The following is a 26,002-nucleotide window of genomic DNA, read 5'->3' as shown; positions in this document are numbered from 1 at the left end:
GTGCTAGTGGTAAAGTACCTGCCTACCAATGCAGGAGACTTAAGGGATGTGGGTTAGGTCCCTGGGTTGGGAAGATCCCCTGGAGAAGGAAATGGCAACCCACTCCAGTATTCTTGTCTTGAGAATCCCATGGACAGAGGAGGCTGGTGGGCTACAGTCCATGAGGTCACAAAGAGTCAGACGCAACTAAAGCAGCTTATGAACATCTTATTTAAAATGTATGTTCTATGAAGGCAGGAACCATGTTGCTCCTTGATATTTAACATTTTCAGGACTTCACACAGTTCAGTTCAGTTCAGTCGCTCAGTCGTGTCCGACTATCTGCGACCCCATGAATCACAGCACACCAGGCCGCCCTGTCCATCACCAACTCCCGGAGGTCACTCAAACTCATGTCCATTGAGTCAGTGATGCCATCCAGCCATCTCATTCTCTGTTGTCCCCTTCTCCTCCTGCCCCCAATCCCTCCCAGCATCAGAGTCTTTTCCAGTGAGTCAACTCGTCGCATGAGGTGGCCAAAGTATTGGAGTTTCAGCTTCAACATCAGTCCTTCCAATGAACACCCAGGATTGATCTCCTTTAGAATGGACTAGTTGGATCTCCTTGCAGTCCAAGGGACTCTCAAGAGTCTTCTCCAGCACCACATTTCAAAAGCATCAATTCTTCGGTGATCAGCTTTCTTCACAGTCCAACTCTCACAAAGGGTGGTTCCATATTTGTTGAATAACAATATTATAATGATTGTTATGTAATGCAAGAGAAACATCAGCTCTATGTTTGACTTGGAGAAAATTTCTGCTAAATGGTAGCTATAGGTAAAACTGACAGCTTAATTGTGAACTCTGCTTAGTGCAAAGCCCCTTGTTCAAAAACATTATGAAGAATTTCAAGATGATGACAACAGAATATTAACCCAAGGGCCCTTCTCAGAGTTGAACTATATGGGTTGCATGCCCAGGAGGCCGGCCCTAGGTATCGATAGTGTTACTATTACTGTGGTTACTCTGTGGTTGATATGGTCACCACCCTAGGAGGGTCATCTCCCCCTTCTCCTTGCGGTGTGACATCAGGCCAAGAGTCCCACAGGCCCCCTTGCCTCCTGAGACTCAGCCCGCCCTCCTCTGCCTGCTCCAATGAAGAGACTAAGAGATAACTGGAAACGTGACAAACTGCAAAACAGGCCCTGTCCAGTCAGCCGGGCCTAAACTCTTCCTCACAGCAGAGTTCTGATTTACACCTGATTAGTAAAGGTGGTGTTTATTGAATCAGCAAAAGTTCTGCAAATGTGCGCCGAACAGAATCTCAGATGAGTTTCTGTAGCACATGTATACATAATGTATGGCTTTTAATTTCCTTGATAATGTAAAAGTACAGTCTGAGAAGAGGAACGAGGCAGACAGAGCCACTCAGTTCTAATGTAACAGCTTCTCTTTATGAGAAACTGAAAATCAGGGCAGGCCTTAGAATATAAAACAGTCAGGAGGAATTGAAGCTAAAAACAGGGAGAGATGAATCCACTCGAAAACAACCACCATGGCAGCACAACTGGTTCTCGGATCAGCTGGATGGTGGGAGCCTGATGACCAAAATCAAGGTGTTCCCAGGGGTCCCAGTCCTGCGGGGCTTAGCATGACATCCTTACTGGGCTACATTTATCCTTTCAGAGCCCGGGTCCCTTGAGCTGTTCAGCAGGGAAAATCATGCACCTCCTGCCTACCTTTGTAGGCAGAGAATAAAGAATGTTACTCTTGTGAAAATGTTTTGTTCAACGTGGGACACAAAAGCAAGGCAGTATGCTCTGTAGAAACAGCACTGGCCTGGAAGCCAAAAAGCACAGTTTCTGATACATATTTTCCTGTTTATTAACTACCCTTCTTCAGTGCTTTGGAGCCAAGTGGCTAGATCTGGGAGAAAATTTCGAAGCTGTTACTACCTGGCTGTTTAAACTTGGATGGAGAGGAGTCCTTTAAGTCCTCTGAGCCTCAGTTTTCTCATCTGTGAGATGGGACCAAACTAAAGCCAAGAGAATATTTAGCACACCTGGCAAGTTCTCAACATTTCTTTCAGAGCTCCGTTTTCCCTACTGTTGATTGGGATGTTAGAAAACCTCAAAGCACCGTCCTGCCATATGACACTTGTGTGCTGCATTCAAGCTGGGGACAGCTTATTGCCCCTGTAGCTCCTCATCCTGTCTTCCACCAGTCCCAATTTCCCAGAAGCTTTCTGCTTCTGGTACTGCAGGGCCTTTTTGTTCAGAGTTATATGTCAACTGCACTTGCCAATGGTATTAACTTGTAACTGTGGTGGAAGCTCTCTTGTAGAGACTTGTACTTGAATTGAAAGATTTTGAAACCAAAAACACTTTCCAGAGGCAAAAGAGCAACAGGTAGGTGGAATTTATATCCAGAGACACGGGCCCTACTGACTGTACCTTACAAACATGTAGCTCAGGTGCTATATACTTGTGAGGTCCATTTGAACCAAGGTTTTAACTACCTATGGGGTTTGAAATGCAAGAATGTCTGCTCAGCCTTAATGACTGTGTGATTTTGATGATGACCTCAATTTTGCCATCTATTGTTTTATTCTGCACCATTCTCAGCATTACATAGAAATCTGCTTGTGCTGTGCTCAGTCTTGTCCAACTCTTTGAGACCGCATGGACTGTACCAGGGATTCTCCAGGCAAGAATACTGGAGTGGGTTACCATTTCTTCCTCCAGGGGATCTTCCCAACCTAGGGATTGAACCCGCGTCTCCCGCATTGGCAGGCACATTCTTTACTACTGCCATCTGAGAAGCCTGGAAGTCTACTTATCAGACACAGATTATAGTGGCTGTACAGTTCATGATTTTCCCAGTAGCTGTGTCTGTGTTTCCCAGCTTCCTTTAGCACAGACCCGACCCCTCTCTAGCCAGCCCTGTAGACCCAGGGCCCTAGGCTGCGCCAACTGCCGTAGCTTCCCCTACCATCATGAATGGCCCTGGAGGTGGCCACGCCACTCAAGGCAGGCCAATTTTGCCCCTTCTCTCGATTTTTCCAACAGACTGATAAACACAGTGAAAAAACGTGAGGCCAGAGTGCTATGCAGCCCAGTTTCCCTGTTGGCATATAGCTATAGAAATGGGACAGATGGACAGTCACATAGATCACTGATGATATTCCAGCCAGTGCATTCCTGCCCTTGCCAAAGTCACGTGACTCACAAGCAGAAGTCCTCGTTGTGCAGTCTGATACAAACGTCCATATGGACGAACAACAAGACGTCATTTCTCTCAGAGCTACGATTACAGAGGTGATGTTACAGTGGGTAATAAAGCACAGGGTGTGATTAAATAAAGACTGGTGGGTACAAATTACTCTTGCAAGAATGCTGGCGGGGAGAGGAAGAAAGAGGGCAGGCAGTGGCGGATGTGATATTGTGATACAAGAAATGTACATTTGGTCTTCCTCCCCAGGTTCTGGCATAGAACTTCTAAACCTTTTGAGTTTCTGGGTGACAGGAAGAGTGAGAAGATTCCTTTGCTATTTTTTGTGTTTTTGTTTTTTTTTTTGACTGTGCTGGATCTTAACTTTTGGCACCTGGACTCTAGTTGCAGCATGTGCTCTTACTTGCCACATGTGGGATCCAGTTCCCTAACCAGGGATTGAACCCTGGGCCCCCCTGCACTGGGAGCACAGAGTGTTAGCCACTGGACCACCAGTTCCTGTTATTCTTAATAAGCTTTTAGAAATATACCGAGTTTATGCTGATGAGGTCACTCTTGGTGGGCTTCTAGGTAGCTTCGGGTGGGGGGCTGGTTACCAAAGGAACCAACCATGTGGCTAAAGGGCAGAGAATTTCAGTCCCACCCTCTGACCTATCAAGAAGGAGAGGCTGGAGATCGACTTAACCACCAATGATCAATGATTTAATCAACCATATTTATAAAATGATACCCCCATAAAAGCTCTAAAGAAAGGGGCTCTCAGAACTTCTGGCTGATGAAACGCATCCACGTGCCAAAAGGGTGGCATACCCCAAACTCCATGGAGACAGAAGCTCCTACACTTGAGATCCTTCTGGACCTTGTACCTCTTCATCTGGCTGTTCACTTGTCTCCATTCTATTAGCTTCTATAATGAACCAGTACTAGTAAGTAAAGTGTTTCCCTGAAATCTTTGAGATGTTCTAGAAAATTTTTGAGCCCAAGGAGAGTGTCCTGAGAACCCCTGATTTATAGTTGGTTGATCAGAAGTACAGGAGACCTGGCCTTGCAGTTGACATCTGAAGTGTGGGCAGCCATGTGAGACTGAGCCCTAAAACTTATGGGGTCTAACTCCAGTTAGTGTCAGAGTTGAGTTCAGTCATTGGACACCCAATTGGTAAACTGAGAATTGGTGGTTGTTCTGGAAAAAGCCCTACACAGTTGGTGTCAGATGTGTCCTGATGTTTGTCTGTTTTTTTTTTTTTTAAAGCAAATCTTGTTAATAGCATAGCAGGCTCAAAGGAAGGTAGATTTTTCAGGCTAAAGGAGAATTTTAGCTGCCTGAGTTATCTCTCTTCTCTTTAAGATGGGGAGAGGATAACCAAGGGAGCAAAGTCTCAGGAGAAATGCAGAGGAAGTTGCCAGAAGGGGCAGTAGCATCGGTCAGTATAGACACTTCCCCTTGGAGAGCACAGCAGAGGAAGAGAAAATGATACTAGAGAAGATCTGAGAGATGGAGAGAAATTGAGGAAAGTCATGCTGGGGTGGCCATGATTTTCTCCCTGGAAGTGAAGATTTAGGAGATTAAATTGCTATTCGAACAGACATGTTTCCCTCTGGGGCTTGGGCTCTGCTTCCATGCTCTCTGGAACCACCCAAGGGCTAAGGAAAGGAGAGGGTGGTGGCCAAAACAGACCTCAGGAAGGACAAGGCCTCTGGCATTGATGTCTACATTGTAATTGATGGGTTGGCATTGACTGTCATAACTCAACCTCCCCCCCCCCCATAGCAAGGGCATCCATTGAGGCTATGAGAGCCTGCTGTGCACAGGGCTGTGGAGAAAAGACATGTTCTGTTAAATCAGTGAACCTGACAGAGCAGAGGGAATCAATGGGCTATTTACCCAGCAAATCTTTCTTTCATCTCTTAGTCAACTGCTAGAAGGATATTTCCCAAGGGGATATTTTCTGATGTCCTGGTCCCACTGGGATTGTGGAGGGTGACTGTCCTATGGTGCCATGACTCTATATTATCCTCTGGTCTCCAAGATGGCAGACTATGTGAAGCCTTAAGGGAGTGTCACTTGTGTTAAGAATATTCTAGAGCCAACTAGGTTGTTTGCCAGCTTAGCTTTCTGTTTTTATTTTGACTTCACAGTTGAGAGAGTATCAGATATAGAAGGTAAGACTCTGATCATATCGGTAGGTGGATCTTGTTTTGAATCTCACTGCAACTCTGATGATTTTGCATGACCTTCACAAAGTTATTTTAACCTCTTTACTTTTCCATTCTGCACCTGTAAAAAGACATGAGTACCTACTTAATATACTATGAATATTACATGAGAAAACATATATAAAATTCTTGGGTATAGCCAGCATGTAGTGGGTATTCACATAGCTGGATTCAAAGATGGCAAGAGAGAGAATCCAGAGCTTCTTATTCCTTCTTGTATCACAAGATTTGGAGACTTTTTTGGTTTGTTTTTTTAAAATGTTATGAACTCCAGTGTACTTTGGGCATGAATCAAAATGAAAGTATTAGTCACTCAGTTCTGTGTTGGATTCCTTGCAACCCCATGAACTGTAGCCTTCCAGGCTCCTCTGTCCATGGAATTCTCCAGTCAGGAATACTGGAGAAGATCACCTTCTCCAGGGGATCTTCCTGACCTAGGGATTGAACTCGGGTCTCCCTCATTGCAGGCAGATTCTTTACTGCCTGAGCCACCAGGGAAGCCCTACTTTGAGCATTTCTTTACATAATTAAGCAGGGAGGTCAATTTAAAACTTCTGTCATTAGCTTTATTTTTAATTAAGTGACTTGTTGAAAGGTAGACCACTAGGTCTCCCTGGTCAGTAAGTTTTATCATATACTGAATCTAATCCATTGATATTGACCATTTAGGACATGGTAGTGAGGATTTTCTAGGCCAGATTGAAAGAATCTAGGTTATGATTGATTAGTGATGTCAGCCCAAGACATGGTTAGGATTGTGACTTAACCTCTTCCACGTATGTGCTGACTCTGAGGTCATAGATCACAGATGCAAGTCAGAGGCCAAGGAATGTTACATAAATTGCAGAATTGCCAATGCTCATGGAGAAGTTACCTGCTGATTTGAAGAGACTAAAACAGTGGCTGTCATTAAAACCAAGCGCACCAAACAGTGGATGGCTATAATGAGAAAGAAACAGCATTTTGCAGTCTTGTACTTGGAAAATGACAGTGTATTGTGCATGTATAAATCTGGAGCCTCTAGAATTGACAGGTTTAAGACTCTGTCTGCACAATCTCAGGGAAATGTTTACAAAGTTAAAAAAAATTGCCAATCAACTGGTTGATGACATCAGGACTTGCCTGATTTCCTGCTTTGTGTCTGTTCCTCCCCACAGTTGGAATTATTTGAGTCCCATGTGCAGCTCAGCTGGGGCCACCCCATACCCTAATTCTTCCTGCTGTCAACAGAGATTTTAAGAACTCTAGTGGGCTTTGAGGTCACCTAGCGCCACCCACCCTGGCATCTAAGCCAGCTGTGGTCTGAGTCTGGTCTTGTTACCTTGAGCCGTCAAGGGTTGGGATCCACCTTTCTGATGTCCTTGAAGGTAGGCCTATCGTCACCTTGTTGGTCTAGATCTCTAACGTGATTTTTTCCACTGGATTTTACATACACCTGTAAGGGTGTCTGTCCTCTTTCTACTTTCTTTCATGTATCAGAGGCTTTCTAATTATACAGCCTGCCTCTTATTAGTGAGGTTTTTCACTTCCACAGGGGATGTTTGGGTGACGGAAACAAGGTGAGCTTTGAAATTAGCCAGACCTAGCTTCCAATTTCAGCTCACCATTTTCTTAACTACATGGCATTTAAGCACATGGGTCCATTTTCTCATTTATAAAATGTTAATAACACAGCAGGGTGTTATATCCTGAAGGAAATAGACAAACACATTGGAGGACCTAGCAGATAGGAGTTGCTAACGTATGAACTACTGACAACAAAATAACACTAACAATAGCTATTATTTATTGAGCACTTACCATGTGTGAGACATTGATCCAAATATTCGCCATAGTAAAATTAATACTATATTTCACATTTCATAGACAAAGAATCTGAGGTTTAGCAAGGTCAGTAACTTACCCACCCTTACCCAGAGAATCCAGGGCAGAGCCTGGGTTTAAGTCAAGAGCTGCTTATCCAGCCTAAAGTGAGACCTCCTTTAATCACACTGCAGGGTCAACAATAACATAAGCATCTTCCATCCGTTTGGGTGAATGTCCTTGTGTTCTCTGAAGCTGACTTTGTCCCAGGCATTTACTGCGCCCCTCTGGACATAAATGATGGCAGTTTTCCTCTACCCACTCCCCTCAGTATGCCTCAATCTGCTCCCATGGAACATTTTATGGATGACCATGTCAAAGGATGTGACACCCTCAAGTCTATTAAGACAACTACATTTGAGTTTTAAAATACTGAGTTGATATTATTTTTTGGTCCTTTTTTTATTGTGAGAAAATATACATAAGATGAAATTTAATGTTTTAAAATATACAGTTCAGTAGCATTAGAGACATTCATGTTGTTGTACCTACACCGCCATTCATGTCCAGAATTTCACCTTCTCAAACTGGAACTAAGAACCCATTAGACAATAACTTCCCATTCCCTCCTTCCCCATCCTTGGCAATAACCATTCTACCTTCACAGATTCTCTGTGAATCTGACTACTCTTGGTATCTCATATACATGGAATCCTACAACATTTGTCCTAGTTGATTTTATAAACAGTCCTGGGAGCAATTTTCAAATCTGGGCTCCCAACTAACAAAGTATCAACAATTTCCCTTTATTAATGGGAAAATAAGCATCTCCTTGGAAAAGGAAATGGCAATGCACTCCACTTTCTTGCCTGGAGAATCCCATGGACAGAGTAGCCTGGCAGGCTACAACCCATGGGGTCGCAAGAGTTGGATACAATTTAGCAACTAAACCACCACCATCAAACATCTCCTTTAAATGGGTTTTTTCTTCCATGGCCCTTCTCATCAGGTATACAGGACTGAATGGGCATATTTCATGCGTGAGGATGTCATGTGAGATGAGATGAACAGGTTGTAGATCCAGAACAGACCGTATGTATGAATCTACTTGGCCCTGCCCTATGATGGTGCTTCCTGCTCCCTTTGTTCCTGTTGGATGTTGTTTCTATCTTTTCATTAAAGGTTAGGCAGAACAATGGGAATTTGCTGTGACTTCAGGAACTCAAACTGGGGCTCTGTAAAAACCTAATGGGGTAGGAAGGGGTGAGAGCTAGGAGTGAGGTTCAAGAGGCAGGGGACATATGTATACCTATGGTTGATTCATGATGATGTATGGCAGAAACCAACACAATATTGTAAAGCAATTATCCTTCCATTAAAAATAAATTGAAAAAAATAAAAATTGGAAAATTTTTTTGAAAGTTTAGGCTGGAGTAACACTGATGGACCTGGAGATTGTCATACTGAATGAAGTAAGTCAGATTAGGAGAAATAGTATATGATATCCCTTATATGTGAAATCTAAAAAGTGATGCAAACTAACTTATTTACAAAACAGAAACAGACTCACAGACTTAGAGAACAAACATGGTTTACCAGAGGGGTAGGGTTGAGGGAAGGGATAATTAGGGCATTTGGGATTGCCATGTACACAATACTATATTTAAAGGGATAACCAACAAGGACTTACTGTGTAGCATAGGAAACTCTGCTCAATATTATGTGGCAGGCTGGATGGGAGGGGAAGGGGGTTTGGGGGAAAACAGATACATGTATGGCTGAGTCCCTTTGCTGTCCACCTGAAACTATCACACATTGTTAATCAGCTATACTCCAATACAAAATAAGTGGTTTTTTTTTTTTTTAATGGTTAGGCTGGAGTCATGGGGAGTGAACACTTTTTGTAGGGTGGCTGTAATCAAGCCAATGAATTATGAGTAAATTGTTAAGATTTGGCTACCAAAATACCAAATGACCATGAAGGTGATCATGCAGTGGAGAACAGAAAAAAAATTTATTGATCCAAATACTATCCCAAGTACTTTGTGCATGTTATCTTATTTAATTATCCAATAATCCTGGGAGGGAGTCATTATTATTTCCATTTTTACAGACACTGTGAAAATTAAATAACCTGTTACTAAACAGACTAAACAGTTACAAAAGAACGCTACAACCCAACACATTTTATTATAAAACCTACCTTTAGTTTCCAAAGTTCAAATAGTGAATAATGAATGTAAACTCTCCAAATTGGTGTCAGAATTTCTCACTGATTCAATACCTATTATACCAGATGCATAATTAGAATCTACCCAAAACTGATGTGAGTTTACAGCCAGAGCCTGAAATTGAGAGATGCCGTTCAGCTGTTTGCATACAAATAGACTACAATTATTATGAAGGATGGTCCATTACAGAATTCAGTTTAGCTTGCATTTTAGCGAAAACCATAAAGTCAGCTAGGAAAGAGTTAGCTTTATCAATTACACTTTTTGTAAGCCCAGTTTTGTTTTTGAAGGTTTCTAAATTGATGTGCTCAAGGGAAAAAAGTTACCCATGGGCTAAAATTGAATAATCAACATTGTGGGTAATGAGACTAAAGTTTTTGAAAGTTTCGGTCTCTTTCAAAGGAAAGTGCCAGAAATCTCAACCATCATTAGATTTTGCCTCTGATCTCAGTGTTAAATCAGTGCTTGACTGTCAACTTGTGGGACAAGCGTTAGGTAGGATAATCTCCTTGGAGCATCAGAAGATTCCTGGATTCTAGACTCGCCACTCTGGCTCTTTCTCTGTCTTTCTTCTGTACTGACAAAGGTCTGTATAATCAAAGCTGTGGTTGTCCCAGTAGTCATGTATGGATGTGAGCGTTGGACCATAAAGAAGGCCATAAAACTGATACTTTTGAACTGTGGTGCTGGAGAAGACTCTTGAGAGTCGCTTGGATAGCAGGGAGATCCAACCAGTCCATCCTAGAGGAAATCAACCCTGAATGTTCATTGGAAGGACTGATGGTGAAGCCGAAGCTCCGATACTTTGGCCACCTGATGCAAAGAGCTGACTCATTGGAAAAGACCCTGATGCTGGGAAAGATTGAGGGCAGGAGGAGAAGCAGGCGACAGGATAAGATGGTTGGATGGCTTCACTGATTCAGTGGACTTGAGTCTGAGCAACATCTGGGGGATAGTGAATAGTGAAGGAGAGGGAAGCCTGGTGTGCTGCATCTATGGGGTTGCAAAGAGTCAGACATGACTGAGCAAGTAAACAACAAACAATAATACTCATGGAGGCCATTCTGCTGGGGTTACCATAAGAGATAAAGTACGGGATTTAGAAAATATGGTTCTAAAAGCTATATCATTACTTACTTGTGTCTGTGGAAATATTTATTTTACCTCTCTGTTTTACAGCCTCCTCTGAAACGTGAGAATTATAATGGCATATTACCTCAAAGGGGTGCTATAAGAATTAAGTGAGATAAGAAGATGAAATCCTCCACATCGTTCATGGCATAAGGTAAATCACTCTGAATAAAAATCGTTAAAAATTGTTAGAGGATTAACTTGGTGCGTGTAACCTAATAAATTCAGTAATCTATGTGGTCTAGTCAAAGAGTTGTATGTCACATCCAAAGAAACTCAGTCCTAAACTAAAGGCACTTAAAAGCAATAGAAATCTCCTATTTGCATTTCTTGGAGAAGATCAAAGAGAATGTCATTACTAAGCCACCTTGACACTTTGTAACATCACTTTTCCTTTTTTTCTCCCATTCGCTTACACCCTGTAGCTGCCTCAATATCTCTTTCTTTATAACCTCAACTCCAAAAAAGACTCTTCCTTGATAACTAGGCTTCAAAGTTTTTTGATCTCTCATCTCCTTACCCCTCTTTCTATCACTTTATTATGTAGGTCAACTTAACTTCTCTCTCAGCAAGCAAAAAATCCTTTCTTAGTAGAATTGAGAAAGAGTGGGAACTGAACAGGCATAGCAGGATTATTTTTAAGGGGCTGGAGGTGGAGTGGGGGTGGCTGTGAGCACTAATGGACAGAAAGGTTTAGTTACACCCAGAGTTATAATCTCGGGAGCAAGGAAAGTTCTGGCTTCTAAGCTGTTTACCCTATACCTGAAGCCCTACTTTGTGAAGAATGTCATTCCACTTAACTGTGTAGAGAGGGAGTGATCCATAAGAAAATCCTCTGTGTCAAAGCATGATCATCCCATATGAACTGGCCAAACTCAAGGATGCTCTGACAGCTGCTTTTAGATATTCAAAAATGGCCAAACTAGAATCAATAGAACTGAATAGAATTGAGAGAAGGAGACTTGTAACTCAGTTGATTGAAGAATGTTCATCTAGTCAAAGCTGTTGGAAGACAGAATGAGCCTCCTGAGGAGGCAGTGAGTATCCAGTGCCATAGATATTTAACATAAGGCTGATGACTTCTTGGCAGACATATTGTAAATGGTGAAAGCATCTGAGTGGGGTTGGATGAATCATAGAGGTCTCTTTCCTTGCTGAGATTCCATAATTCTCTTAGAACAGAGTATAGTGCATACTGCCAATATTGACAGCTTATAACTCCTAATCTGTCGTTCGTGGCATCTGAGAAGGAATTTTTTTGGGGGTGGGATTCTGTGGTCTAGTGCTTTCTCTGATTCTGTCTCTTCTTTCCTTTAGTGGCATAGTTCTTGTCCTCACCCCGGTGCCTATGTAATTCCTGTGAAATGGCTGGTGTGATTTCAAACTTCATTGGTCTCTTCCTGCCAATCTAGAGGTCAGAGGAAGTATGAGTCCAGGATAGCAATATTATGGGAAGGGCCATATAATGGCCACATGTCTGGACCTTAGGAGCTCTGGGCTCTTGTCCAGGTTCTGGTGCTAATTCTGTAAACCCCATTTCATGTCTGAGTCTCCATTTCCTTATCTTTAAATGAGGTACAACATAGCTTCTTTCTAATGTTCCCATGGTTTTTTCAACTCATGATACTCAGGGGCTAAATGCCCCTCTGGTAAGAAGTGAAATGACTTGGGAAAATTGTTAATAAACTGAAGCAGCATTTGGAATCTTAGTATTATGCTCTTCAACTAATATTCCTTATGGGTTTCCCTGGTGACTCAGTGGTAAAGAATCTGCCTGATAGTACAGGAGACACAGGTTCGATCCCTGGGTTGGTAAGATTGCTAGAGAAGGAAATGGCAACCCACTTCAGTATTCCTGCCTGGGAAATTCAATGGCCAGAGGAGCCTGGTTGGCTACAGTCCATGGGATTCCAAAAGTGTCAGATACAACTTAGCGACTAAACAACAACATTCATTCTGCACCTACTATATGCCACACAGTCTTTTAAGGCATAGAAGACGCAGGAACTGACAGGGCAGATAAGGTGCCTGCCCTCACAGAGATTACGTTCTGGGGTCTACAGAACCTCTTGACAGGTCAACAAATAGACAAGCTCATTTCATATTGTGAAAAAGATAAAATAGGATGTTATGTTTGAAACTGATCATGGAAGTCTAGAACAGCCTGTCTGAGGAAGTCCATTTGAGCTGATGACATAGGAGAGAGTGAAAAATAAGGGCAAAGGCTTTGGGTTTGTTTAAAGAGCAGAAGGAAACCTACTGTGTCTAGAACATGATGGTAAGGAGGGACCCAAATGCTCGAAAAAGTAGGCAACATGCAGATCATCATCAGAAGAGTTAATATTCAATTTCATGTGTACGGGGCTAGTGCATTTCTTGAAGGACACCACAGAGAATCCCACTGCTAACTACCTCAGCACTTGTAACTGCCCAAGATGGTGGTGCATTCAGATGAAGGGCTAGAACTGGCATAATAGTGACCTGGGCCAGGTGGTAGCAGGATAAGTAGAGGGAAGAGGATGCGTTCTGAAAACATCACAGTGGAGCCAGTGTGACTTACACTGGAGTAGGTATGAGGTACGGGGAGTACAGAAAGCAAACTCAAAGTCTAGAATTACTTTTTGCTTTTTCTCTCTGAGCATTTGAGAATGGATATATCATGGGAGAGGAATAGGTGTTGTTAAAAATAATGGAAAAAAATAACAATGGCTATTATTTATTGGACATTTATTACATGAGATCTGTGTCTGCTTTATGTCTCCAGCTCTATAAATTTGTCGAAAGTCATTGTATGTCAGGCATGATTTTAAGAACCTTGCCTGCATTATTTTATTTAATTCTTAGTCAGTACTGGTTTACAGAGTGACTCAGGAAGATTAAGTAACGTAGGAAATAAACTACAAAACTAGGATTTAAACCCAAGTCAGTCTAATTCTGAAATCTGGCTTCTTAATATCTATACATTTATTTCCTAGCATATCAGACCATATAAAGGGAACTGCTAGCTAGTTCTGGGGAGCTGAGCGGCCTCCCAAGAGGCATCCTCAGGTAATACCAGCTGAGAAACACACCTACAAGAAATGACTTCAATAAAAATTGAAGAAACATGGAAGTCGATTTGAGGATCTGAACTAAACAAAGCTTCCATACTATGTATCCTCCTAACACGACCATAGCAAGACTCTAATGCTGTTTCCAAAATCTGGTTTGGAATTCCCCAGTGTTATAGGTACACAGTGAAGCCTGAACTATCTGTAAGATAAATGATGACAAGTCTAGTCCATGGATACTGGGTTTTTTTAACTGACCGAAAACACTTTTTCCATATAGAAAGGTGGCTGAATGTGTTAGTATCATCTAATGATATCAAACAAGGAGAATATTTTTTTTTTATGTGTCATAGTTACCAAGAACTAGGCACACTGGGTAATGTGTTCTGATTTTCTATAATTGTGTAGCCAGTCACATCCTCAGAGATCGAAAGAGCCTTTAAGAGATAAACTTCTAGGCTGATTTCAGGAACAGGAATCAATGTGAAGTTACATGTTTAGCACATTAACTCAATGCTAGGAAGATGTTCTCTTTTCGTTCCTTTAAGATGTCTGGAATAATGGCAAAAGTTGATGATGTGAGAATTAAGCCAATTTCTGTAGTGATAGGTAGGATATATATTGCCTGTTTCTCATTGTTTAACCATCATTCCTTGACTGCCCTTCAAGGACTAATGAAAATTGGTGAATCTGCCTCTCTTACATCTTTGCCAACTCCTCCTCCTTCTAATCTGCCTTTATTTCTGGAATATTTTTCTGCTCTACTCAACTAATAAACTGCAGTGCTGTATGATTTCATGTTAATGCTTGGCTGTGAGCTCTTTGAGGGTTGTTCATATCTTATTTATCTTCATCTACCTTAAACTTACATACTACATTACATAACTGGAAACCCAGATACAGAACAGAAACCTCAGTTAATGTGGTAGTACTGCCCTGTTTCCCTATAGTCCTTTTGACCCTTGGCTTTTGTGTCATTAAGCTGGTGGCAAGATGTGGGCAGCAGTTGTGAACTTCACATCCATATATGGCCATAATCAAAGCAAAAGGTATTCCTGGTGGCTTAGCAGTAAAGAATCACCTGCAATGCAGGAGTTGCAGGAGACACAGTTTCAATTCCTGGGTCAGGAAGATCCCCTGGAGGGGGCCATTGCAGCCCAGCCTACTCCAATATTCTTGCCTGGAGAATCCCATGAACAGAGGAACCTGGTGAGCTACAGTCCAGAGGATCATAAAGAGTAGGACATAACTGAAGCATCTTAGCACACATACAAGCCCTTTCTGTGATGGTTTCTTCAAACCAAGGAAGAACTTTTCCAGAAGCCTCCAAACAACCTTCTTAGTCTCAGTGGCCAATGAGAAATAAGTCGCAGTCAAGATGAATGAGTTTACCATGATTGTCTTAGATGAATTAGCTCCCGTAACTGTATGGCTATTATCCCATGCAGGACTGTAAGTAAGAAAGATCACAATGTTCTCCACCCAGGTCCAAAGCCTTCTGTAGAACTTGAGGCTTAGATAATGCTCAAGGAGTGTTTTTTTGAGTAAATAAGTGAGTTACAATGACCCACTGCCTAATAAGCCCTTTTTAGAACTTCTCTATTTATAATCAACACCATTTACTTGGCTTGGGACTTAATTATATATTTTGTATTGTTCTTTGATAGTGTCACATGTGTTAGTCTTGTCTTAAGAATTGGTATTAACTATCTAAAGGCAGGATCCATAGCAAATAAACGTTAGTTGATTGAATGAATCTTGCTTTCTTGGTATGCTCTCAAGTGTGAGACCAAGAGGGGACATGTGAGACATGTAATGATTTATTTGTGAGCTTTACTCTGCAGTGAGGAGCAAGACACATGTTTCTCTGATAGGAAACCAGGTAAAAAGGAGAAAAGTTCTTGTTATATTTAATTGAACTAAAGCTGTATGGAACTCAATTAAAATTTAAGCTAAAGCCAACAAGAAATTAATCACTGGGATAAGAATGTCATATGCTGTGTGTGTGTTAGTCGCTCAATTATGTCTGACTTTTTGTGACTGCATGGACTACAACCTACCAGGCTCCTCTGTCCATGGAATTCTCCAGGCAAGCATACTAGTGGGTTGGGATCTTCTCAACCCAGGGATCAGACCCGGGTCTCCTGCATTGCAGGCAGATTCTTTACCATCTAAGCCACCAGGGAAGCCCTAAGACATGCCTCACTCTGCATTAGGCACAGAGTGTCTGTTTAACAGCAGTGTATGCTCTCTTCACTGTCTGCTGGAGTGAACCTGGCCTGGGTTATCAGATGCAAAGAACCTGGGAGTGGAACAGCATTGAGAGAATGAACTGCCCCAGGTTGACTAAAGTATCCACATGGCCATAGAGGTGGCAGAACAAGTGCTTCACAGTTGTTGACACTGAGCAGTGCTAAAGTGTCAGGCATTGTTTATTTGTTTTGCATATAAACCATTTTGTCTTCTCAACAATTCCAGGAGGTAGGTGCCATTATGAGCACCATTTTTCAGTTAAGAACATTAAGGTTTAGAGAATTAAAATGGCTTGCCCAGGGTCATACTTTTAGTAAATGGTAATGTGAGGATTTGAATTCAGGAAGGCTGTCTTCAAAATCTATGCTGTTCCCCACTGCTAAAGACGGTCTTGAGTTCAAAGCTAAATGCACAGAGCAAGGAGAGGTCAAAAACCAGGTTTAGAAGGTTAAAACAAGGGGACTTCCCTGGTGGTCCAGTGATTAAGAATCTGCCTTGCAATGCAAGGGACTCAAGTTCGATCCCTGGTCGGGGAGCTGAGGGGCAACTAAGCCCGAGCACCACTACTACTGATCCCCTGTCAAAGATCCCAACACAGTCAAGTAAATAAATGTTTTTTAAAAAGAAAATTAAAACCAGGAAAATTATCAATAGCTCAGGAAAAAAGATTGAAATGAGTAACAGCAAATTGTTCAGGACTCAGTACAAAAAATATAATGCAAAACATTGAATGAAGGTAGTCTTTTATTTGAAGCCAAGCATAAGATATGTTGAAAGAAGGTGTCTTAATATTATATAGAGCTTGATGGTCTTAGCTCTCTTATAAATTTTGATCTAGCTAAGAAGATATGGGTGCCATATATATGAAATGGGGCTTCCCTGGTAGCTCAGACAGTAAAGAATCTCCTGCAGTTCTGGAGACCTAGTTTCAATCCTTGGGTCAGGAAGATCCCCTGGAGAAGAGTATGGCAACCCACTCTGGTATTCTTGCCTAGAGAATTCCATGGACAGAGGAGCCTGGCAGGCTACAGTCCATGGGTTCTCAAAGAGTTGGACACAATCGAGTAACTAACACTTTCACTTTCATATATGAAATATTAATAAATTATGAAGGAAAGTAGATACTCAAGGGCAACTGAATGGCATATGGACTATACAGAGATTGTATGAGAAGTCTTTTTTTATGTTGTCATCATTCTGTATTTTATATGGATTGGATTCACAGGCAAAACTGGGCATTGTCTTCCCTAGAGGTAGACATTCCAAGTGCCAGGGACTATTTCCCTTCAGTCTATGGAAAAAATCCTCCTGTAATGCAGGAGACCCCAGTTTGATTCTTGGGTCAGGAAGATCCCCTGGAGAAGGGATAGGCTACCCACTCCAATATTCTTGGGCTTCCCTTGTGGTTCAGCTGGTAAAGACTTGCCCCAAATGCGGGAGACCTGGGTTCGATCCCTGAGTTGGGAAGATCCCCTGGAAAAGCGAAAGGCTACCCACTCCAGTAATCTGGCCTGGAGAATTCCATAGGCTGTGTAGTCCATGGGGTCGCAGAGAGTCAGACATGACTGAATGACTTTCACTTTCACTTATGGAAATATCTTTATGAGCGGCACTTAGAGAAGGCAGGAACACAGCAGCTCTGGCTTGCCTGGCTGAAGCATGCCCAGCGGTGCTGTATCATGGAAACCTTCTCAGCCGGTTTGCAGTGTTGCCTGACCCTGCTTGTTGAATGTCGTTCATGTGGGCCTTCTGTGAGAAGGCTTATTTCCTTTACTGTATTTGGCTGAGACAGCAGTACCGTGGGTGGCTTCAGTATTAAGTTTGGAGCAGAGGAAGTATTGCAACACATGCCAAGAATTGAATTTTATTTTTAAAAGCTACTTTTCACAGAATTGAATATCTTGACCCTCCCTGGTTACAGTAGACCCATCATACATGGGAATTGGTGGAAGGTGGGTGACTTGAGCATCCTTTAGTGGCAAGTACATTTTCTTTATAGGACTAATCTCAAGAGATATCACTTCCTTTTGGGGACCCTTATCTCTCAAACTCTTTTTTATGGCTCCCCTCAACCCCCCGTTCTTATTTCTAGCACTGTTTTAGCATCATGACAAGCTTTGTGACTGTGGTAGATTGCTTTGTTTTGTGAAAGAGCAGATGTATTTTGTAGTTTCACACTCAAGTGTCCTATCCTCTGTGTGACCACTGGGATGAAATAGTTCAGATGTAAATCTGGGAAGTGGGGTTGATGGAGAAAAAAAAAAAAAAACACACCAAAAGCTTAACCCTGTGGCCTTCAGACGGAGAAGGCAATGGCACCCCACTCCAGTACTCTTGCCTGGAAAATCCCATGGACGGAGGAGCCTGGTAGGCTGCAGTCCATGGGGTCACGAAGAGTGGGGTACGACTGAGTGACTTCACTTTCACTCTTCACTTTCATGCATTGGAGAAGGAAATGGCAACCCACTCTAGTGTTCTTGCCTGGAGAATCCCAGGGATGGGGGAGCCTGGTGGCCTGCTGTCTATGGAGTCACACAGAGTCGGACATGACTGAAATGACTGAGCAGCAGCAGCAGTGGCCTTCAGAAAAGCATTCACTTATCTTTCCCTTCAAATGGTTCTAGATGATACAGGACGAGAGCATCCTTGGGAGATGCGGTGAGACAAACGGCGAGGCATGTAAGACACTCAGGATGTCTGCAGGTGCGAGGCCTCGGAGCACCAGTGGCACCATTACCCTCCTATCCGCTGGTCCTCAGGCTTTATTTCTTAGTTGCAACAATGCCCAGATTTTTAGGAGATGAGTACACTCCAGCATTCTTGCCTGGGAAATTCCATGGCCAGAGGAGCCTGGCGGGTTATAGTCCATGGGGTTGCAAAGAGCTGACACAACTTAGCAAGTAAACAACAATAAGAAACACTCATGACTTAGAGGACTACTGCTGCTACTGCTAAGTCACTTCAGTCATGTCCAACTCTGTGCGACCCCAGAGATGGCAGCCCACCAGGCTCCCCCATCCCTGGGATTCTCCAGGCAAGAACACTGGAGTGGGTTGCCATTTCCTTCTCCAATGCATGAAAGTGAAAAGTGAAAGTGAAGTCGCTCAGTCGTTTCCGACTCTTAGCGACCCCATGGACTGCAGCCCACCAGGCTGCTCCGTCCATGGGGTTTTCCAGACAAGAGTACTGGAGTGGGCTGCCATTGCCTTCTCTGGACTTAGAGGACAATGGGTAGAAATTCCAGGTCTCGAGTGCAAAGGCAAAGCTGACCCACTGAGTGTGAGAGGAGAAGACATATCTGTTTTCTCAGCTGTAGTGGGGAAGTCCTGATGTAGCTCCGTGGGGGCTACAGGCAGGACCAATGTGCTAGTGGGGTTGCAGCGTTAGGGAAGTGTGTCATAGCGTTTTGGCTTGTGGGTGGTCTACCTTCCCCTTCCTCAGCTTTGGCTCCTAGACCTGGAGGCCTCTTTCTCCAACAAGACTGTGGACTGCCAAGCTGCCTGCTTGGAAGGACTTTGGAAGCCTTGCAAAGCACGGTCTCTATCAGACACCCGCCAGGGCAAGTTTTGCTCAGGGTGGCTATCAAGTTGGCTGTGTCTTCCTTTGAAGTGTGCTTTAAGAACTGATGTACTTGATTTTTTAAAAATTCTATTGATTTATTTGTGGCTCTACGGGTCTCTGTTGCTGTGTATGGTCTTTCTCTAGCTGCGGGGATTGGGGGCTTCTCTCTAGTTGCAGTGCTTCTTGTGGCAATGGCTTGCCTGTCCTAGAGGCCATTGCATCTTCAGGGAGGTACAGCTTCTTGTTGCAGAGGCTTCTCTTGCTGCAGAGTATGGGTTCTAGGATACGAGGGCTTTAGTAATTGTGGCACGTGGGCTCAGTTGTTGTGGCTCCCAGGCTCTAGAGTGTGGGTTCAGTAGTTGAGTCACATGGGCTTAGTTGCCCCTCAGTATGTGAGATTGTCTCAGACCAGGGATCAAATTGATGTCCCCGGTATTGCAAGGCAGATTCTTAACCACCGTACCACCAGGGAAACTCAATATATTTCATTTTTGACTTTGCTTAACACTGGGTATTAACTCAATGCTCAGTCTTGTTGGCTGTTAGTCAATGCTCTTTGGAGAGAGGTCCTCATGGTAAGGCTGTATCCCAACCCTTTAAACATCTGTCCTTACTCAGGTGCTTGAAATGTGAGGGGTGTGAGGAGCAGGGAGAGGCACATTTGTCTCTTTCTTTGAAGGTTTAATTGTTTCAGAACTTTCAAGTGATTTCAAGGATACTTTAAATCCATGTAAATAAGATTTCCATGTAAAAAAGGTAGAGTCTAAGAGAACAATCCTGGGTGTTCATTGGAAGGACTGATGCTAAAGCTGAAACTCCAATACTTTGGCCACCTCATGCGACGAGTTGACTCACTGGAAAAGACTCTGATGCTAGAAGGATTGGGGGCGGGAGAAGAAGGGGACGACAGAGAATGAGATGGCTGGATGGCATCACCGACTCGATGGACATGAGTTTGAGTGAACTCCGGGAGTTGGTGATGGACAGGGAGGCCTGGCGTGCTGTGATTCATGGGGTCACAGAGAGTCGGACACGACTGAGTGACTGAACTGAACTGAAGAGAACAATACGCTCTGGGTCCAAAATCCATAATTAACAGCTAAAGACAAAAGGATGCGTACAGCTTTGATGATTATTTACGTATGTGTGAGTTTATTTATTGGTATCCACCCTCCAGGAAGGAAGACATGAGAAAGGAAGGTGCACATGTGAAGATCCCAGAATTCACTGACAGAAAGGTCCTGTTCTCTTTTCTCAAGACTGAACCCACAGAAGACACCAGGTGTGAGGAACGAGTCACATGTTGAGTCAGGGCTGAGGTGGAAGGGACCAGGCATGTAGAAAAGCCAGAAACTGCAGAGCAAAAGTGCCGCGGATCAAAAGCAGGTAGCAGGTCTCAGGATAAGTGTAACTTCAGAGCTATCTGGCCTCTAGGAATGTTCGCAGCCTCTCTCCTACTCCAAGTTCCAAATTTTACCCTCAAGGAGAAATATTGGTAAAGGATTAAGGTCAAGGTCATTTATTGTACCTCAGTGCTAGAGGTTGGAACATCTTTCCTAACAAAGAGAATGAGCCCTGGGTCCCCTGTGGCAGGAGTTTCCCTGGAGTCCTCTGGCATCTCCTGGAATCTTCTTTCCTCTCTTTCTTTCTCAAGACATATGCAGAAGGAAGGCCTGAATTACAGGTTCAGGAATTGCCCTGCTCTCGGAATGTCCTGGAGTTGAAGACTAGATCAGTTGACAAGGACAAATGCTAATTCTCTGGCTTGTCTTGGCCTTGACATGATTTTCCATGGATCTGCTTGCCCTCTTCGTGGCTATGGGCCCAGGGGGAGAAGAGGAGAGGACTGCCTTTATCCTAGACAGGCCCTCCCATTGTCCAGCTTTTCTCTTTGGGAACTGCAGATGGAGATTGATGTTGGAGCTAAATTCTCATGGAATAAAATGTCTGTGTTACACTTTTCTTTTCTGTGCTTATCTTCTTGGGTTTCTTGTGGAGGGCATTTGTAGGAGGGCAGAATTCAAGGATTTGGGATTCTGTATCTTGGCCAAATACAATTTTCTCAATGTCTTCCTGTCATATCATGATTTATGGCCCACAGAAACTGAAGAGGCAGAACAAAGAGTTTGGACACAAGGGCAGGATGCCAGCAACTAGGAGAACTGTAGAAATTAAGAAAAATTGGTCATTCATTCTCAGTCATTCAAAAAATATATATGTTGGTGCTGTATAAAATGGAATTGCAGATTTACCTGAAATAGGATCCCTTTTGTTGAAGGGTTCACTATTTAGCAGGGCAAATGTATTTACAAATGAATATTTATCATCAGTGGGAGAAGTGCCATATTGAAGAGGAGTATTGTAGTAAGTTACAACCACTGGGCAAAACTCCAAATTTTCCCTCCCCAGACCCTGCCCCATTCTCCACTCCTTCCTGTCTTTCTATCTTTGTAGTTATAATTTTTAATATCTGTAAATATATATATATATAAAACACATTTCCCTGGATGTAAAAATTCAGCTGCTCAAAGCTTTCCCGAAGCTGATTTGAGGGTGGTAGATGGTAAAGACCAGTCCAACCCTGGCCTCCATTTTCCTTTAGCCTCTTCTTCTTGGACTTCATTTTTTCTTTCAGAGGCACTGGTTATACACACAACCAAATGATAGAGTGAGTACTGGCACATGGGGACCAAGCCTCAACCAGTAAGAAGATTGCTTTCTCCTGGCCTCATCCTGTGAACATCAGGGAGGATGCCTGTGACAGGATAGAGGGCTGGGCGTTTCCTCATTGGGGACTCCAGCTCTCCAGTGGAGCAGAAGTGGGTGGGTTGTGATTGGAGATAGACAAGGGATGAGAATCCTGTGAAATATGATGTGTTGAAGAGAATGGGTTCCTTTTCTTTTCCCTCCCAGAAGAGAAAAGTTGTCTGTTGCTTGGCATCTACATGTCAAAAATAATAAAAGTATACTTGGGAGATTGGGAAGATAATGTCTAAAAACTGTGGAAAGATTAATAGAATCCCTTTATCCCTGCTGGCAGCAGCAATAGCAGAGAAACAACCCACCAAAAAACAAGGCCCAGTCTACCAGTGTAAAGTTTCAGTAAGCCAAGATAACTCTTGCCTCTAGAGAGCCATTATACAACATTGTATCTGTAGTCAAAAGTAATGTTTAAACTTATGTTTAAAGGATAGCTCTCATGTTAAATGCTCTTACCATAATAAGATAAAATTTTAAATAAATAAATGAGACTTCCCTGGTGGTCCAGTGGTTAAGAATCTGTGCTTCTATTGCAGAGGGCATGGGTTCGATCCCTGGTCCAGGATCTAAGCTCCTACATGCCACATGGGATGACCCAAAAATAAATAGATAAAAATAAATTTTAAAAAATGCATAAGGACAAAGGGAAAAAGGGAAATGCAAGGCGCAGACTGTGAAGGTGGGTCAGCAATGCCTTCCTGGTATGAAGGAAGCATATCCTGGGTGGAAGAGGTTTTAGCAGTAGAGGACTGGTTGGAAGCCTAATTCTACCACTTAATTCTAATTAATTCTGAAGCACTTACTGGCTGGAACATCTTGGGAAAGTGGCTCCTCCAAGACTGTTTCCTCATCTGTTGCATACTGTTATTTCTATTCTCAAAGAGCTGTCACATGGACGAAACAATATGCTACATGTCTGTGCATGCGTGCTCAGTCGCTTCAGTCATGTCTGACTTTTTGTGACCCTATTGGCTGTAGCCTGCCAGGCTCCTCTGTCCATGGGATTCTCTAGGCAAGAACACTGGAGTGGGTTGCCATTCCCTCCTCCAGGGGATCTTCCTGACCCAGGGATTGAACCTGAGTCTCCTGCATTGCAAGTAAGAGACTCCGGTTTACTGCTGAGCCACCTGGGAAGCTCAATATGCTAAATACCTATATATATATATATATATTTATATATATATATATATAAAACCCTGGCACAGTCCCTGGCATTTAGAAAGAGCTGAATAAATGATGCTTTTGCTGTTGTGATCAAAAGGTAGCCTCGTTGGGGATAGCACTGCCTGAGCCAGCCTTCTCAAACTCTCAGTGGAGAGGAAGAGGCAAGCAATCTTCCTCTTGATGGTTCAGAAAGGTGGATATTGGACTGGAAAAGCAGAGTTCACATCTTTGCTGGGTTCTAGGTTCAAACTCCTGTTTTGGTTTTCTAAACCAGAATAACAAACTACCCCCAAACAGTGATTTAAAATGACATTTATTGATTTATTCATTATTCTGCAGTTTGGACAGGACTTAGCAGGATCAGCTCATCTCTGCTCTGTGTCACATTGGCTGCCGTGGCTCATCTGGAGAGGTTCAAGTGGGGCGAGAAGATTTTCTTCCAGGATGGTTCACTAGTGAGTTGATGTTGGCTGTTGGTGGGAGCTTGACTGGGACTCTCGGTGAGGACCTCCATTCTCCTCATGTGGTTAATCTGATCTTCTCACAGCATGGTGAGAAGGTATATCCTTCTGAGTTTTGAGAAGGTATATCCCCAAAGCACACATTCCAAGGGGACAAACCTCTTCTTTCACCAAGCTTGCTAATATCCCATTGGCCAAAGCCAGTTGCATGACCAAGGCTAGGAAGTTGAAGAGGTGGAAGAAGGAGGGAATGACACCAGTCATGGATGATATCATTTGTGGTTCACTGGTGGCCACCAAAGTAAGGTTCACTAAAAGCAAAAAAAAGTGAGACGTAAGAATTTACAACCAAAATTCTGAATTCAGAGCAGGCTCTCTATCCACTAGCTTCTATTCTTCATTGTAACTGATTCTTATGGATTATTCTTTGGATTGATGCACTCGCAATCTTCAAATACCCCTGGAAGATGCCAAGCAGGCTTTGCTAATGTGCTACTTTCCCTCATACTTCATTTTCCAAAATATAAGTATTTTAGATGAATGTACGAGGAGTCCAGGCCTGGCTGGATCAATGAGTTAGGTCTAATATGTGCAGTTTCATGAGTCTGAATTGAACCATCTAAAAATGTCCTCAGATCTGCTCACCTCCCCTTGTTCACCCTGGATGAACAAGTTTTTTAAAAAATTTATTGACAAGAAATGAATTCTCTGAAACCAGCAGCAGAACCATTATATTTTACCAATAGGTGTGAATTACCTGAATAAATGAATAAAAGACTTCATTTGCAAGAGGGAAAAAATCCATTTAGTGATTGAAACAACTTTCTCTTTTATAGCTAGTAGTATTAATTAGCATCCCCTTTCTCTCCCCTTTTAAAAAGAGCATGTTTTAATTGTTACCTTTTTTCATATCCTTTTTTTTTTAATGTCTGCAGTTTCCACATTGATACTTGGCCTACTAGTAAGATCTTAAAAATAGGCTTGCTTTACTTTTGAGAAAGACAGTTTTCATTTAATTAAAAATGATTTCATTTCAAAACTCAGAAACCTACTGTGAATCCCGAACCTAATACTTATGTTCTCTAATTGCATGAAGGAGGAATGCCGAAATAAATTTGGTTGAATGTATAATTGGCATGCTTGTAGTAAGATTCCTGTTTCAACCTCTTATGCTTCCCAGGGAATGTACAGAAGTCTCAACTTCCACCAAAAGCTTTTGAATTCTTTGGCATCAAGTGGTTTAGGAGTGGAAACGTGCAGAGAGCAAGTGGGGTACCCACTGGTGGGCTGAAGGAAGAGAAGGATGGAGCAGCCCTCCCATGGGGTCCTCTCCGGATTTCTTTGTGTAGAGGAAGTAGTGCTTGCAAACGTTCCATGTTTCTGATTTCTCCTAGAGCTAGAGACCTGAATACAGCTGTAACATTCCCACACAATCAAAATTGTGCTGCTTTCTCCTTTTTTCCTCCAACTGAACCTCCTTCTTTGTCATAGATCTACCTCAATACGCATTACTCTAAAGAATGGTATTATTGATTAAGCCCTTATGTTACCGGAAGGGGGACCCATTCCAGGGCTTGAGAATAGACTCTTGTCTAACACTCTGAAATGAATTGTTCAAGGAGACACACATGTTGACACAGCAAGAGATTTTATTGGGAAGGTGGAGAGCACCAGGGCAAGGGAACCCAGGAGAACAGTGCCGCCATGTGGCTCACAGTCTTGGGTTTTATAGCCATGTGGTTAGCTTTCCAAGTTGTCTCTGGCCAATCATCTTGCTTGTGCCCATATTTGGTCCCATTCAAGGCTCTTCCTGGTGGCACACACATCTCTTTGTCAGATGCTTTCTAGCACAAGAATTTCTGAGAAGTTGGTGTGTGTATGCTAAGTTGCTTCAGTCATGTCAGACTCTTTGTGACCCCGTGGACTATAGCCTGCCAGGCTCCTCTGTCCATGGGATTCTCCAGGCAAGAATACTGGAGAGGGTTACCATTTCCTTCTCCAGGGGATCTTACCGACCCAGGGATCTAACCTGTGTCTCTTACAGCTTCTGCATTGGCAGACAAGTTCTTTACCACTGCGCCACCTGGGAAACCCTAGGACAATATTAGGAGTTGATGTCTCTTCCCTTCTTTTGACCCCTCCCAGATGCTCCTGGCTGTTGGTAA

Source organism: Moschus berezovskii, chromosome 16 (assembly GCF_049115385.1).
Source record: "Moschus berezovskii isolate FMDL1 chromosome 16, NW_MosBer_1.0, whole genome shotgun sequence".
In the NCBI taxonomy this organism is placed as follows: Eukaryota; Metazoa; Chordata; class Mammalia; order Artiodactyla; family Moschidae; genus Moschus; species Moschus berezovskii.
This window is presented reverse-complemented; position numbering follows the sequence as displayed.